Source organism: Podarcis liolepis (genome assembly GCF_965112155.1).
Source record: "Podarcis liolepis genome assembly, chromosome: 15".
Taxonomy (NCBI): Eukaryota; Metazoa; Chordata; class Lepidosauria; order Squamata; family Lacertidae; genus Podarcis; species Podarcis liolepis.
This window is the reverse complement of record NC_139566.1, coordinates 28,872,101-28,886,823: the sequence shown is the minus strand read 5'-3', so window position 1 is coordinate 28,886,823 and position 14,723 is coordinate 28,872,101. Positions and strand designations below refer to the sequence as shown.

At 45.8% G+C, this 14,723-nt stretch overlaps 1 long non-coding RNA gene across 1 annotated transcript; it reads right to left on the bottom strand.

Annotated features, from left to right (window-relative positions):
- Positions 1–1,357: 1,357 nt before the first annotated feature.
- LOC310693897 lies at positions 1,358–1,726 on the bottom strand. Its single transcript, XR_014519408.1, has 2 exons — positions 1,556–1,726; positions 1,358–1,418 (listed from the first exon to the last, which is right to left on the bottom strand). It is a non-coding gene; the product is annotated as an uncharacterized lncRNA (long non-coding RNA).
- Positions 1,727–14,723: the final 12,997 nt, after the last annotated feature.

The following is a 14,723-nucleotide window of genomic DNA, read 5'->3' as shown; positions in this document are numbered from 1 at the left end:
AGCTTTCTGTTCTTCTACCCTCAATGCCAGTCTGGTCCTGGGAGATGGGGGGGTCAGGAATGCTTTCCAAGGACACTGAGTCTGTCAGCTGTCTCTCCCCTTGTGCTTCTTCTTCCTGCTGTTCCTCTCCCGATATTTCCCAGCTTCTCCCCTCTGCAGCCTCTGAACTATGCCCTTCTGCAAACCACTGTTCTAAATCTCCTGCTCTCGGGAAGGTTCAGAGAATTCCTCTTTAGTCCAGTCCCTGACATCATCCCAGTTTTGGAACTCAAGATGTTGGAGGGCATGATAAATAATGAAAGAAATTTGAGGTAGGAAAATAATTTGGAGCAGAAATGATATGCAGTTGAAAAAGAAAATTAAGGAACCGGGGGAGGGGAGGGAAGTCACGGGATTCAGAGAATCCCATTTGATGGATTTGATATTGTTTCTATGTATATTTTTCTTTGTTTGTGGTTGTGGTTGTATTTGCTGTTGTTTGTTTTTTATTTTTGTTATTTTTGTTGAAAATTTAATACAGATATGATTTTTAAAAATGGAGAATATTTCTTAGGCCCAAATTTAGCCAACTTTATTTGAGTGTACAGTGGTACCTCGAGTTACATATGCTTCAGGTTACAGTCACTTCGGGTTACAGACTCTGTTAACCCAGAAATAGTACCTCGGGTTAAGAACTTTGCTTCAGGATGAGAACAGAAATCGTGCTCTGGCGGCGCGGCAGCAGTGAGAGGCCTCATTAGCTAAAGTGGTGCTTCAGGTTAAGAACAGTTTCAGGTTAAGAACGGACCTCCAGAACAAATTACGTACGTAACCAGAGGTACCACTGTATTTGAATAGGACCACCACCCACCACCCACCCCCTGGAAACACACTAAAAACGGAGGAGGTTTGGAAATTAGCGATTCTTTGCAGAAAGAGGTGGGGCTTCAGACATGTTTTCTGTCTCTTCCAGTTCTATGCATTGTAGGTTTGACTTGATAACAGCTGCAGACACAGATCTTATAAAGAGGAGAGGGAGGAAGAGAGGGAGGAAGAGAGGGAGCGCATCTACCTTTCACTGCTCTGCAGAGCAAGAGGCAAGGTTTTTGTCTCAGTTCCCCATACGGTTTTAGCACTGTGCAATGTGGTACCTCCTTTCTGCCGCCTACCACAGAAATAAACTGCCTCATCTCCATCCTGGACATTAGCGATGGTTAAATAGCCAATGCTCCCTGACTGGGAAGCAGTGAACCGATCTGGGATCCCTTCTCCCCTGCTGCTCCCAGGGTAATGCACATAGCGAGGACCTTCTCCAGGTCTCTGTTGATACCAGCCAATGTTGTATGATGTATCACTGGCAGTGCAGGGGAATTTAGCCGTTTCTCCCGGGGACACAGACTCAGAGGCAGGTTGAGTCAAAGTTGTCTGAGTGGTAACACCTTTAAGGGGGAAAAGCCAGAAAAGACAAATGTCATGAACTGGTTGCACCTTCAACGCTCTGAAATGTCTCTAAAGCAGTACAAGTGCAAATAGTTTTCTTGTTTCCCAGCATGACATGAATTCTCTCTGTCCTTACCTGAGCAATAAGTGAAAAGAGCAAGGATCAAAAGAGTTGGGGTCATGGTGAGATTTCTGAAGGAATCTGACTCGCTGAAGGAATCGTCCCCCTTCCTCTTTAAATCCCCCCAGAGCTGAAGAGTTCTTCTTGTATGTAAATGAGTTCCGTGACCATTGCTTGCCTCCCCTAGATTTCATGCTCCTGAAGAGCATTGTGGGACATTCAAGCACAACCAATGGCCATATGACCATATGATAAAATTTGCATAAGGGACCTTTTACAAAAACAGACCAAACTCAACGAGATACAGGCTGATGACAGAAATGCCAACCCTTTGCAAGAGAGATCCTTGGAACACATTGTATGTGTGTGCACATAGAATATCTGACTTGTGGTTAGAGCATTGGACCTGGGTTCAAATTCCCACTCAGCCATGAAGATCCCTGGGTGACTTTGGGCCAGTTTCCATCCCTTAGCCTAACCTACCTCACAGGGTTGTTGTCAGGATGACTTGTGGGGGAGGAGAACCATGTGGTATCTCTGCCATATTTTATATTTCCCGAAAAGGATATTGAAACTGGGAATTATAAAGTCCCTTTTCTGAAACCAACTATTTGATCTACAAATAAACGTCTGAGGAGGCATGGAGATCTGGGGGTCAGCTGGACTGTGGGTGGCTGGGTGCTTTTTCTGACCATTGATTGCCTCTGTTAGAACTTTGGGATCTTGCAGAGCATTGTGGGATATTCAAGCATAGGACTCCAGGGCAAATTTTCATGAAGGAGAATTTTCAGAGCCCTTGGTTCAGCCTGGTAAAATCTGAACTCTAGTAACAACTTTTTTAGAGCAGCAAACGACACTTGTGAACACTCCTAACTGTCAGGAGTGTGTGCAGTAGCCAGGCCCTGTGACCAGTAGGGCTTCACAGGACTGGGGCCTTCCTAAGTTTTTTCTGGAGAGGCAAGGCACGGCCGCACAGGTGAGGCCGCTTGGTAACTCTCTGCACCTGGTGGCAAGAGCCGGGAAGGGATATAAGGTCAGCATTTCCCTTCCGCTCTTTGCCACAACAACACGTTTCCTGCCTTGCTGTGTTTGGCTTCTTGCTTCCTGATCTTCGGACCTTGGCTTCCTGACTCGGACCCTTGACTTCGTGACTCCTTGCTTCCTGACCCTCAGACCCCTGACTCCTAGACTCTTGTTCCTGCTCCCACCCCGCCATCTTGCCGGGACTTGCTCAGCCGGGACTTGAATCGCCCATAGACCGGACCGTGACACTAACTTGAGTTGAATACACAGGGGGGCTGTGTAGGAAGGAAAGAAGCTAATAATTGTACAATTGAAATGACCCTCATTCGGGGAGAAACTGTTCACAATATCCCTCTCCACAGAAAATTATGTATCTCCTCCAGCAGTGATGTGCATTCTTTGGGGTCGCTGGCTTAAGTTTTCGATTGCTTAGTTCAGCATTTCTTTTCCTATGATTTTAGTTTAAATGGTGCCTGCCTGAATTGTGATATCTTTGTATCTCATCCTGAAAGTATTTGATGAATGGTGATCTATAAGCATAAACAAAATAAACAAACCAACCAATGGGAAAGCCCAGAAAGAACCACCCCATATATAGCACATTCCCCTCCTTCATTTCTGGCAACACTTTCAAGGGGTCTTTGTGATCAATTTCATGATGTCAGGAAACTGGACCAGCACCGCCCCCTAGAGGTTGAATCCAGCTTAGCAGGCATCCGATAAAGAATATTTTATGCCAAGTCTCTTCAACCTTTTTCAGCCCCAGGTGCAGCTCACAAGCATGCATCTGTGGACCCATTTCTTAGTCTTTCACCCTATATTTGCATAGTGTTGGTGCTCATGTTGTAAGCCACCTTGGATCAGGATGTGAACCTCTAGTGGGTTCCAATCCACCGTGAAGGTTTCATAGGAAAACGCTAAAGGCACAAAATTAATCAATTTTCATTTAGGCTTATTTGAACAGGAGAGTCCTGCACACATCCATCATACTCTCATCAAAACTTTAAAGTGCTTAACTTTAACTTTTTGTTTTTATTTTTATCTGTTAAATTCCTATACCATCCTTCATCTGAGGATCACAGGCGACTTGCAATATTTGTGTGTATGTGTGTGTGTGTGTGTATCCTGAAATACATGGTTTCCTATTCTATTTTTTTTATTTTAATTTTTATTGGAATTTTATTTACAACATAACATAAACCCCCCACCCCCCAATACACAAATCCACCTTCATTAAACGTGAACATAACATACAATGTGCATAACATACAACAATACAAATAAAATAAAAACCAAATAAAAGACTTCCTTTATCCTGTACCTGGCCTCCTTATTTACTTCTTATAAACTCTTTCCTTTATGAATAATTATTAAGATTTTTCTAATTATAACTTAAATAGCTTAAAGTTTCCTATTCTAGCAGCAGCATCCTTTCACATCTGTAGGAGATTTATACTAGGCCAGGTGATGCGGAAATGTGTTTTGTTTTCTATAACAAAGGATTCCCACATTTCAACCGGTGCATGTGGTCATATCTTCCAGAAGGAGGTGAGAGTCATAGAACCAAAGAATTGTAGGGTTGTAAGAGACCCAAAGGGTCATCTAGACCAACCCTCTGCAATGTAGGAATCTCCGCCAAAGCATCCATGGCAGATAGCCATCCAACCTCTGCTTGAAAACCTCCAGTGAAGGAGAGTCCGTTGCCATCTGAAGGAGCCCATTCCACTGTCAACCAGTTCTTTCTGCCAGCAATTTCATCCCGATGTTTAGTCAGTATCTCCTTTCTTGTAACCTGGAGCCATTGGTTTGGGTCCGACCCTCCGGAGCAGCATAAAACAAGCTTGCTCCATCCTCCACGTGACAGCCCTTGATGTATTTATCAGGCTAAACATATCCAGTTCCCTCAACTGTTCCTCATCAGGCTTGGTTTCCAGACCCTTGATCATCTTGGTCACCCTCTCTTGCACAGGTTCCCGCTTGTCAATATCCTTCTTAAATTGTGGTGCCCAGAACTGGACACAGTACTCAAGCTGTGGTCTGACCAAGGCAGAACAGAGCAGTACTATTACTTCCCTGGATCTGGACACTATACTTCTGATTATACAGCCTAGAATACTATTAGTTTTTTTTGCTGCTGCATCACACTGTTGACTTATGTTAAGCTTATGGTCCACTAAGACAAAAGATCCTTTTCACATGGTGTCCCCCATCTTATATTTGTGCAGCTGGTTCTCCTTGCCTAAGTGTAGAACCTTACATTTGTCCCCTACTGAAATTCATTTTGTTAGTTTGGGGCCAGGTCTCCAGTCTGTTAAGTTCCTCTTGAATCCCGATTCTGTCTTCTGTGGCATTAGCTGCCCCTCCCAGTTTGGTGTCATCTGCAAATTTCACGAGCATTCCCTCAATTCCTTCATCCAAATTGTTTATAAAGACATTGAACAACAGGCCCAGGTCACTTTATTCCAGATGTTGAGGAACCATTAGCGAGCGCCCTTTGGGTTTGGTGTGTCAACCAGTTGAAAATTCCCCTAACAATAACTTCATCCAGACTATTTTTGTATGCCACTACAGCGGGTGGCACTGTGGATTAAACCACAGAGCCTAGGACTTGCCAATCAGAAGGTCAGCGGTTCGAATCCCTGTGACGGGGTGAGCTCCCGTTGTTCAGTCCCTGCTCCTGCCAACCTAGCAGTTCGAAAGCACGTCAAAGTGCAAGTAGATAAATAGGTACCGCTCCAGCAGGAAGGTAAACAGCATTTCCGTGTGCTGCTCTGGTTCGCCAGAAGTGGCTTAGTCATGCTGGCCACATGACCCGGAAGCTGTATGCCGACTCCCTCGGCCAGTAAAACGAGATGAGCGCCGCAACCCCAGAGTTGGTCATAACTGGACCTAATGGTCAGGGGTCCTTTACCCTTACAGCAGCAAGACTGCTATTAGCTAAAAATTGGAAATCTCAAGAAATTCCAGTGGTGGAAGAATGGCAGATGAAAATGTTGGATTTTTTGGAGCTAGCCGACCTGACTGGAAGAATCCGCGACCAGAAAGAAGAGGAATATCAAGAAGACTGGAAGAAATTTAAGGACTGTTTAATTAAATACTGTAATATAAGTAACTAGAAGTCACTTGAAAGTACCAAATAGACCTAGGATTAAAATAAGGTTGAATTGTAAGTAATTTGGATTTAGAATATTAAGAAAAGAAAAGAAGATAGCTAATTGGTGGAATTAATTTTAGCTGAAAAATGATATTGGAGAGCTGTTATAAGGTGATACAATGAAATTCAGATAGGAGGGATCCGAGGAAGTCAATTAACAATGAAAGATAAATCGGGTTTCACAGGTAATATGTGTTTAATTTTTTTGTTCTTCTTTTTTAGTATTGTAATGTGTGTTTTATTTTGTGTGTTTTTCCTTTTCTATGTTATATTTGTTATAATTGGGGGGGGGGCAATAACTTCATCCACTCCACATTTTACCAGCTTCTCAGCAAAAATATCATGGGGGACTTTGTCAAAAGCTTTACTTTCCATGCTGTGGTTCAAGCAGCTGAGAGCGTTGACATAACTCAGACCTTTAAGCATTTCAGTTTCACAACTCTGGGGAGGAAAAGTGGAGGTTTTTGTCTCGGTTCCTCATCAGATTGTACCACTGTGGAACATGCTGCTGCTGCCATCCCATGTGCAACAGTAATAATCAGCCTCATCCTCAGCTTGAGCGCCTGTGATCACTAAATTCCAGAGGTTGCTGGAGGAATCAGGGGAGACACTGAATCTCTCTGGGACCTCGGGGCCTCTGCCCTGATCACTAGGTTTATAGTAGTGGTATACAGCCCGTATGGCACCACCTGATACCTGCTGATACCACCTGACCCTATAGCTGCTGATACTGTATCCAGCATTCAAGGTGCAGGAGAGACGGGCTGTCTCACCTGAGGAAAAGGATGCTGAGGGTCTCTGAGTCAGCACTGGCTGGGAGGAGGAACCTGCAAAAAGATAAAAACCCGAGAAAGAGAAAGAAGTTTAGTTGCGCCTATAGAAAATTCACACCTGGATCTCAGCACAGATCTGTTCCTAGGGATTTCACTCATTCTGTTACCTGTGGGGTAAGTGAGGAGCAGGAAGAGCAGGCAGGGCCATGCCGTGGAGAGGAATCCAGGTACACTCTGCATATTGAGGCAAATGGGTCTCTTTCCAGGCATCTCTGTGATTCACTCTTTAAAGGAGATGAAGGCAACTCTTCCACCAATCACATTTGGCCAGGTCTCTCCGCCCTGCTGAGAGAGACTTCATATATGGTGATGGAAAAAGTACATTATTCAAATATGGTGATGGGAAGACATTGTTACAGTGAAAGGCAGGAAGGACACAAGGACATTATCATAAGCCCCGCTGAACTTGGTGGGTCTCATTCTAGAGGAAATACCAATTTCCTTGAGCTGGATGGCGCCGTTCCTTTTTAATGAACTGAAGGGGCAATGTGATTTACCAAATTGGTTTAGCACTGAGGTGCTAGTTTTACAAACACGAACAATTGTTATTTACTGTGGTTCGCAACACTTTCCCACTTTTATTTATTTCTTCAGGTGGCGTTTTTCCTATTCCTATTCCTATTCCTATTTTCCTATTCATAGTAGGCTTATTTTGGTATTCAGTCAGTTGTTGCGTGAAAGTGCAAACAGAAAGGAGGTGTCTTTGAGAAGCTTCTGGATCAGGCCAACGGCCTGACTAGCCAGCATCCTGGTCTTACAATGGTCAACCAGATGACTATGGAGAACCCTCAAGCAGAATTTGAGAAGAAGAGCACAATCGCCTATACAGAAACCAATATTCAGAAGCATTGCTTCCAGGGGGCGGCTGGTGTCAGCGACTAGACTGAAGGCAAGGGCTGGGAATCACCCCCTCCTCCTCCTTTGCTTCTCTCGGAGGAGAAGGGGAAAGTCTACAGACGTTTCAAGAGAAGAGGGAGACAGGATTTAATTGCAGCAGAACTCAGAGCTGCCAAGTTATGAAGTGTTAGGAGAAGGAGGGGGAGGGGGAGGGGCAGAATTGCCAGCAGAGACATCCTTGGAAAGCGTAGAAGAGCCACCATCCCCATGTACACGTCGCTCACTTAGAATTCAAGAGTGAAGGGCTCAAAGACATTTGACTCCTGAGGCCACTTGCATGGCCACAGGGTGTTGTTGGGGAAAGAAGTGGAAGCGCTCAGAGTGAGCAATGTCACCAACCAGTTAAGGACTGGATTCTTTGTCTTGCACCACGGGAACTGAATAAAACCATAGATATGAACTTCCTGGCTACTGCCTTGATCCTTCATGCTCCAGGGGAGGTAAGATCCCCTAAGTCTGACAGGTGGAGGGTGTTTCTGTTGTGCAAGAGGAGGCAGGACTTCAAAAGGGCTTTCTGTCTCTTAAAGGTTCTATCAGCATGAATGCTCAATAAAGACGTCACCTGGAAGGGACCTTGGCCTTTGTTGGTGAACTCATTCACCATGCAAACAAACAGAGGCTACAGCAGGGAGTTCAGGTTCTGTTGATGTACATGGAAAGCAAAGGAGAGGAGGTTTTTGTCTCACTTCCCCGTCTGAATGAAGCACTGTGTCACTGGCTCCCAGTCCACACACAACAGTAATAAGCAGCTTCATCTTCCAGAAGGGCCCCCGTGATGGTCAGGGACATCACATTCCCCGATCGAGACCCAGAGAAACGGGCTGGAACATCAGACGGTCGGGTGCTGGTGGCGTACATTATCTGTCTGGGTCTACTCCCAGGTTTTTTCTGTACCCACCAAGGGTAGTTGCTGTCACCGATGTTTCCACTGTCGAACCTGCACGATATGGTGACTGTCCCACCTGGTGCCACAAATTCTGGATCCTTCAAAGTCTGTAACTGCTGGAGACTGGGACCTGGAAGGAAGCAGGGCAAAGACTCAGTTAATTTAAATTGGACTACACTAAATACTTTGCAAAGCGCAGTGCTTGGAAGGTCAGTTTCTGCCTCTCTCTGCTTCATGTCAGATTTGCTTCCCATCCACCCAATGAATCTCCCTCACCAATGATGGACGCCAGGATTGTGAAGAGGAGCAAGCCCCAGGCCATTGTGAGGAAATCTACAGAGTGGGCTTCTCTAAAGAAAAAAGAGATCCCATTGGCATCTGCCCCATCTCTCTTAAATCCCCAGAGGTTAGGGGAGCAGCCCCTTCATGCAAATGTGTAGCTCCTTAACTACTGTGTCCAGCTGTTGATGGACTACACAGAAAAAGCAGCAGCCATCTGCTGGTCATGGTATCAAGCACTCGGAATCTGATAAGTAAGGATCTGGCTTCAGAGAAAAGTTCAGCAGATTGATTTTTTCCTTCTTCTTCTTTTTCCTTTTCTTTTGGAGGACCTTCCTTGCCTACAGTCAAACACAGATTACAATTCTCAATTAGTTGTAGTTTCCAGGTCACCTTCAAAGGTAGCCCCACGTAGAGCGCATTGCAGTAGTCCAAGCAGGAGATAACCAGAGCATGCATCACTCTGGCAAGACGAATGAATGAATGAATGGCAAGACAATTCGCGGGCAGGTAGGGTCTCAGCCTGCGTACCAGGTGGAGCTGGTAAACAGCTGCCCTGGACACAGATTTAACCTGTGCCTCCATGGACAGCTGTGAGTCCAAAATGACTCCCAGGCTGTGTACCTGGTCCTTCAGGGGCACAGTTACCCCATTCAGGACCAGGGAGTCCTCCACACCCACCCGCCCCCTGTCCCCCAAAACAGTACTTCTGTCTTGTCAAGATTCATCCCCAATCTGTTAGCTGCCATCCATCCTCCAACGGCCTCCAGAAACTCACACAGCACCTTCACTGGTTCTGATTTTTTAAAAAAGGTAGAGCAGAGATTCACAGATTCTTTTTTCCCCTTTTTCTTTTAAAGGACCTTGAATCTCCCATCCAGTCAAATAGGAATCCAAGTCAAAATGTTACCAGCTGCCACTGTCATTTTTAGCCATTTCTCCCAACCTTCCACTTTCTGCATGACACACACACAGGCCTTCCCCAATCCAATTCTCCCCCCTCCTGCAGTGTGAAAAAGCTCCGGTTCACAGCAGCAAATTCTGCTGGTCTTTTTCTGTTGATGATTTAGGACTGCTCTAATTTATTCATATAAATGATATATCTATGCCAGCGCATGACTGAAGCTCTCTAGGCAGCGTGCATAAGTATGTCTAAAATACAAATATAAACAAAAAGAGGCACTTACAATACAAAAAATTGCACAGCACAGTTTGCCCAATAACTGAGCCGCAGAGAGAATTTAGAAGCAAACAAATAGGACTCAGCTAGATTTGTCATGAAAAAGCGATTGATGTGCATTGTATATGCGATATAACATTGTGCCACCCGATGGTGCTGTGGAACCACGTTTTTCTCTACCTGTTTTCTCTCTTTAAATTTAAAGGTAAAGGTACCCCTGACTGTTAGGTCCAGTCACTGACGACTCAGGAGTTGCGCACTCATCTCTCTCTATAGGCCGAGGGAGTCAGTGCTTGTCCGTAGACAGCTTCCGGGTCATGTGACCAGCATGACTAAGCTGCTTCTGGCGAACCAGAGCAGCACACGGAAATGCTGTTTACATTCCCGCCGGTGTGGTACCTATTTATCTACTTGCACTTTGACGTGCTTTTCAACTGCTAGGTTGGCAGGAGCAGGGACTGAGCAATTTGAGCTAACCCCATCGCAGGGATTCGAACTGCAGACCTTTAATCGGAAAGCCCTAGGCTCTGTGGTTTAGACCACAGATCCAACAAAACTCTTTAAATTTAGAACAACATGTTAAATAAAACGCTCCTTTGATATGTCTCCATCCAGCCAGTGGAAAGTGGAAAGTGCAACGGTGACACCTACTGGATGCCCAGGGGTGATGGTTTAGGACCTTCCATTCCCTGATCTAGAGCCAGAGAAATGGGCTGGAATGGCAGACCGTCTGGTGCGGGCAGTGCACACAGACTCAGAATGGGTGCTTGATAAATAGCAGGCTTTGCTGAACCCCCCTGAAACTGTGCCTGGATGCATGCTCAATAAACCATTCACTATGCAAGCAAACAGAGGCTACAGCAGGGAGTTCAGATTCTGTTGATGTACAGAGAGAGCAAAGGAGAGGAGGTTTTTGTCTCACTTCCCCATCCGAATGAATCACTGTGCCACTGACTCCCAGTCCACACACAACAGTAATAAGCAGCTTCATCTTCCAGAAGGGCCCCTGTGATGGTCAGGGACATCACATTCCCCGATCGAGAGCCAGAGAAACGGGCTGGAACGTCAGACGGCCGGGTGCTGGTGGTGTACATTATCAGTCGGGGTCTACTCCCAGGTTTTTTCTGTGCCCACCATGGGTAGTTGCCATCACCAATGTTTCCACTGTCAAACCTGCAAGACATGGTGACCGTCCCTCCTGGTGCCACAAATTCTGGATCCTTCAAAGTCTGTAACTGCTGGACACTGGGACCTGGAAGGAAGCAAGGCAGGGAACTGCTTAGCACATTAATCTACATCAAACATTTTGCTTCATATCAGAATTATCCCCCATCCACCCAATGAATCTCCCTCACCAATGATGGACACCAGAATTGTGAATAGGAACAAGCTCCAGGCCATTATGAGGAAATCTACAGACTGGGTTTTTTGAAAGAAAAGAGAGATCCTAATGGCATCTGCCCCATCTCTCTTAAATCCCCAGGTCAGGGGGGCAGCCCCTTCATGCAAATGTCTAGCTCCTTAACTACTGTGTCTCGATCTTGAAGGACTAGCACAGAACAAGCAGCAGCCATCTGTTGGTCATGGCATCAGGGAGCTGGGGATCTGGATTCAGAGAAAAGTTTCACAGATTCATGTTTTCCTTCTTTGTTTCCTTTTCTTTTAGAGGACCTTCCTTGCATACAGCCATACGTAGATTAGAATCCCTCACAATGGAATCCACCATACAGTCAAATACGAATGCAAGTCAAAATGTTGCTACTGCCATTTTTAGCCATTTCCCCAAGCTTCCACTTTCTGCATGACGCACCCACAGGGCTTCCCCAGTTCAATTATCCCCCTTGCTGCAGTGTGAGGGGAAAGGCTCTGGTTCACAGCAGCAAATTCTATTTGTCTTTTTCTGTTATTGGTTTAGGTAAAGGTAAAGGGACCCCTGACCATTAGGTCCAGTCATGGTCGACTCTGGAGTTGCGGCGCTCATCTCGCTTTATTGGCCGAGGGAGCCGGCGTACAGCTTCCGGGTCATGTGGCCAGCATGACTAAGCTGCTTCTAGCGAACCAGAGCAACACATGGAAATGCCGTTTACCTTCCCGCCGGAGCGGTACCTATTTATCTACTTGCACTTTGATATGCTTTCGGACTGCTAGGTTGGCAGGAGCAGGGACCGAGCAACGGGAGCTCACCCCATCGCGGGGATTCAAACTACCACCCTCCTGTGGTTTAACCCACAGTGCCACCCGCGCCCCTCTTTTTTGGTTTAGGACAACTCTAATTTATTTATATAAACAATATCTCTATGACACCCCATGACTGAAGCTCTCTAGGCAGCGGGAATAAGAATATCTAGAATACAAATCTAAACTATAAAGAGACACTTACAATATAAAACATTGCACAGCACGATTTAAGCAAAAACTGAACCACAGAGAGAATTTTGAAGCAAGCCAATACTTAGGACTCAGCTAGATTGGTATAGCAAAAGCGGTTTATATGTGTTGTATATGCAATATAACATTTTGCAGCCAGATGGCAATGTGGAGCCCCGTTTTCCACTACAGTTTTCTCTGTTTAAATTTACAACGCATTTATCTGAAACGCTTCCTTGATGTGTCTCCATCCAGCCAAAGTTGAAGGTGCAACAGTGACACCTACTGGATGACCAGGGGTGATTGTTTAGGACCTTCCAATCCCTGTCTAGACCCAGAGAAATGGGTTGGAACAGCAGACGGTGTGGTGCCGGCGGTGCACACAGACTCAGAATGAGTGCTTGATAAATGGCAGGCTTCGCTGAACCTCCCTGCAGAAGCTGTGCAAGGATGCATGCTCAATAAACCATTCACTATGCAAACAAACAGAGGCTACAAAAAAGGAGTTCAGATTCTGTTGATGTACATAGAGAGCAAAGGAGAGGAGGTTTTTGTCTCACTTCCCCATCCGAATGAAGCACTGTGTCACTGGCTCCCAGTCCACACACAACAGTAATAAGCAGCTTCATCTTCCAGAAGGGCCCCCGTGATGGTTAGGGACATCACATTCCCCGATCGAGAGCCAGAGAAACGGGCTGGAACGTCAGACGGTCGGGTGCTGGTGGCGTACATTATCCGTCGGGGTCTACTCCCAGGTTTTTGCTGTGCCCACCAAGGCTCGTTGCTGTCACCGATGTTTCCACTGTCAAACCTGCAAGACATGGTGACCGTCCCTCCTGGTGCCACAAATTCTGGGTCCTTCAAAGTCTGTAGCTGCTGGAGACTGGGACCTGGAAGGAAGCAAGGCAGGGAACTGCTCAGCGCATTAATCTACATCAAACATTTTGCAAAGTGCAGGGTTTTAGAGAACAGAAGATCACTGCTTTTGTTTCTACGCAGATTTGTCCCCATTCACCCAATGAATTTCCCTCACCAATGATGGAGATCAGGAATGTGATGATAAACAAGACCATGATGGAGAAAACTGCTGGGCTAGATTTTCTAAAGCAAAAGGAGATCCCATTGGCCTCCGCCCCATGTCTCTTAAATCCCCGGAGATCAGGGGAGCAGCCCCTTCATGCAAATATCTAGCTCCTTAACTACTGTAGAGGACTAACAGAAAAAGCAGGTGCCAAATCCTGGTCATGCTATGTTCAGGACTTGGGACTGACAAACTGGATTCAGAATTTAAGCTTAGAATGTGCTATGGTTTTTTGTTTTTTTGCTTTACTTTATTTTATAGGTCCCCCCTTACACACAGTGGCAGGCAGCGTCCTTTCCTTCATGATTAATCCAGGGGTGGACTAGTCTATGTTTAGCTCAAGGCACTAAAAAGAATCCTGGCCTGATTGAAGGAATGGATCTGCAGAAAACATTTCAGCTCACGCCATGCCTGCAACAGCATGGCTGCATTTGCTAAAAATAATTCCCTGGACCAAGGGGTCGGGACGGGGAGCAACCCTTGAATTCAGTGAAGATGTTAGGGTTCAACACCCAAATCTGTTCTGTTGTTGTTTTTGTTGTTGTTGTCCCAGTGATAACACTGGTTGGAATATATGAATCCCTGGTACAGAAAGCTGTTCTTCTCAATATGTTTAAGCAGTGATTTTTTCCTGAGGGGATGCAGGGGTATGCATACCCCTAAACATTTTATGAATCTTTGTAAAGGTAAAGGGACCCCTGACCATTAGGTCCAGTTGTGGCCGACTCTGGGGTTGTGGCGCTCATCTCGCTTTACTGGCCAAGGGAGCCGGCGTACATCTTCCGGGTCATGTGGCCAGCATGACTAAGCCGCTTCTGGCGAACCAGAGCAGCGCACGGAAATGCTGTTTACCTTCATGCCAGAGTGGTACCTATTTATCTACTTGCACTTTGACATGCTTTCGAACTGCTGGGTTGGCAGGAGCAGGGACCGAGCAATGGGAGCTCACCCCGTCGCGGGGATTCAAACCGCCAACCTTCTGATTGGCAAGTCCTAGGCTCTGTGGTTTAACCCACAGCGCCATCTGTGTCCCATGAATTTTTGTACTCTTGTCCATTTACTGTATTTATTTTTCCCAATTTCAACTATAAAATGGTGATTTTCTTGAGTCAAAATGAGAATACTCCTAAACATTTTTTTGAGAAAAATAGAACCGGCATTTTCTGAAGCAACTTTGTGCGGCCCAACCCTCATCAAAGATTAGGGGAGAGGTCTAGCAGGGCAAAGCTTCCCTCTGAAGCTTCAGGCCCTGCCGCTCTCCTTTGAGACATTATGCCCTGCCGGTGGTGATAAGAAGTACTAGCACTGGTAGGTTGAAAGCCATATATTCTTCCAATGCTTTCCTATCTACTGCAGGTTGAGATCCTTTTCTCTTTTTTTACTTTGTATGCATACATTTGGGGATTGGTATTCAGGATTTTAAAACACGGTGCTGGTGCAGACATCGCTGAAACTTTGAAAGGCGGTTCAGATTCTGTTGGTG